General features: G+C 37.4%; 1 non-coding gene across 1 annotated transcript; it reads left to right on the top strand.

The window, feature by feature from the left end:
• Positions 1 to 2,559: 2,559 nt before the first annotated feature.
• On the top strand, positions 2,560 to 2,666 carry LOC118920644 (U6 spliceosomal RNA). The gene has a single exon (XR_005028006.1). It is a non-coding gene; the product is annotated as a U6 spliceosomal RNA (small nuclear RNA).
• The last annotated feature ends 245 nt before the right edge of the window (positions 2,667 to 2,911 follow it).

Genomic DNA, 2,911 nt, shown 5'->3' on the forward strand with positions numbered 1-2,911 from the left:
TGCTCAGGACACAATTTCCGCTGGAGTCAACCTTTTTATAAAGCCATCATTGGTAAAAGATTTTCATGCCAAGAATATTTTTTTACTTAATACATTTTCCATTATCACTGTGCTAATTCCAGTCCTTATTTTCAGTCCATCATGGTTTTTGTTAAGTTTGTCATTAACATGTCTTTGCTATTCTGGTCATACTTCTTACTGTGGTTGGTTTCATAATACCTTCTTAAGTTATGTACATTTAATTCTGTGTGCATTAATGGTTGGTGTGCATTATTAGTGATGTAGTAATAGTATCTTCTTCCACAATGATATATTCTTCTACTTCTCTTGAAACATGTGGCTATGGCAGTCTTTCATTTTTCCATTTTTAATGAGAGAAAACCAATGTGATGTGATGATAAATGGAAACTCCCTGTCAATGTTAAAGACACAGGTAGTGGTGGGAATTGTGATAAACCTGAGAATGCCTGCTCAGTGGCTGCAGCTTTTATTTGGATTCATTTGAGTGACAACCCAAAATAATACAGCTTAAAATATAAATGCATTTCTTTTGATAAATGTCTAAAAATGAACAAGTGGGACTATATAAGCCAAAAAGGTTCTGTACAGCAAAGGACATCATCAATAGAACAAAAAGACATCCTACAGTATGGGAGAATATGTTCATGAATGATATATCTGATAAAGAATTGACATCCAAAATATATAAAGAGCTCACACACCTCAGCAAACAAAAAGCAAATAATCCAATTAAAAAATGGGCAGAGGATCTGAACAGACACTTCTCCAAAGAAGAAATTCAGATGGCCAACAGGCACATGAAAAGATGCTCCTTATCACTAATCATCAGAGAAACACAAATTAAAACCATAATGAGATATCACCTCACACCAGTAAGGATGGCCACCATCCAAAAGACAAACAACAACAAATGTTGGCAAGGATGTGGAGAAAGGGAAACCCTCCTACACTGCTGGTGGGAATGTAAACTAGTTCAACCATTGTGGAAAGTAGTATGAAGGTTCCTCAAAAAACTAAAAATAGAAATACCATTTGACCCAGGAATTTCACTCCTAAGGATTTACCCTAAGAATGCAGCAGCCCAGTTTGAAAAAGACAGATGCACCCCTATGTCTATCGCAGCACTATTTACAATAGCCACGAAATGGAAGCAACCTAAGTGTCCATCAGTAGATGAATGGATAAAGAAGATGTGGTACATATACACAGTGGAATATTATTCAGCCATAAGAAGAAAACAAATCCTACCATTTGCAACAACATGGGTGGAGCTAGAGGGTATTATGCTCAGTGAAATAAGCCAGGCATAAAAAGACAAATACCAAATGATTTCACTCATCTGTGGAGTATAAGAACAAAGAAAAAAAACTGAAGGAACAAAACAGCAGCAGAGTCACAGAACCCAAGGATGGACTAACAGTTACCAAAGGGAAAGGGACTGGGGAGGATGGGTGGGAAGGGAGGGACAAAGGGGGAAATGGGACATTACAATTAGCACACATAATGTAGTGGCAGGGGGCATGGGGAAGGCTGTACAACACAGAGAAGACAAGTAATGACTCTATAGCTTCTTACTACACTGTGGATGGTGACCATAATGGGGTATGTGCTGGGGACTTGATGATGGGGTGAGTCTAGTAACCGTAATGTTGCTCATGTAATTGTAGATTAATGATACCAAAATAAAATAAAAATAAAAATAAAAAAAGTCTAGGAAGGCAATCCTCAGCTGGTATTCTGGTTCCTATCAAGAAACAAGGCACTTTCTATCTTACTGCTTCTGCATCCTTCATCAGCAGCTTCCCTCTTACAATTCAACAGACTGCTCTAGCCATTATGTCCACATTCCACCCAAAAAGAGAAAGAAAAAGGAAGACAATGACATGCTCTCTCCCTTTGAGGACTCTTCCAAGAAGTTTCACACACCACTTCCCCTGACATCCTGTTGGACAGAACTCCTAGTCACAACCCCCTAACTGAAAAGGAAGCTGGATCTTTTAAGTGGCCATGTGCTTAGCCAAAACCTGGGAGATCAATTACTGTTGACAAAAGGAAAACAGATACTGGAGAACAACTAACACCCTATGCCATAAGATTACTCAGCTGCAGGTAACATAGGTCATGTGTGAATATGGGCCTATTGAAACTAGAAATATTAATTACTCAAGAAAAGTGAAGTATTCATATTTTTCTGTGAAATGGTGCAACTTTTAGATGCTGACAAGCAATTCAAAATTTTTCATAACTTGAGAATCAAAACATCCATAGTCAACATTCTACCTGTGTATCCTACTTGTGACCATTTATGTAGAGAAAAGTACAGAAAATCTTGAAAAAGATCTGCTACATGTCTTCATGTTTCAACATGCAAAAGGAAAAATATTTATTACGGTAGGGGAAGGTTGCAGGTATTTACACATATGTGTATTCTTATGGGTGACATTCACCTGGTTCCTTATTAGGTAATGACAGAGTGGAGAAATATGTACATATTGTGGCACGCTTTTGATGAGGTTATCAGAAGTGAAGTGATTTTCAGTGCTCGCTTTGGCAGCACATATACTAAAATTGGAACAAGATAGAGAAGATTAGCATGGGCCCTGTGCAAGGATGGCACAGAAATTTGTGAAGCATTCCCTATTTTTTTAAAAAGAAGAAATTAAGTGATTCAGCATGAACCAATAGTCCATTTTGCTCAGGGAAGTAATATAGCTTGGCAATTAAAACTATGTCAAAAGCAATTTCTAGGTATGTGTCATCACTGTAACTTTTTTTCACTGAAGAAACATTTATCGAAGACCTTGCAAATACCAAGGATTCCATTCTCAGCCCTATTTTTGTTCAGTACCAGATCTTGAATAAGGATATTAATGGTAGTAGTGATATTTGC

Source organism: Manis pentadactyla, chromosome 2, assembly GCF_030020395.1.
Source record: "Manis pentadactyla isolate mManPen7 chromosome 2, mManPen7.hap1, whole genome shotgun sequence".
Lineage (NCBI taxonomy): Eukaryota > Metazoa > Chordata > Mammalia > Pholidota > Manidae > Manis > Manis pentadactyla.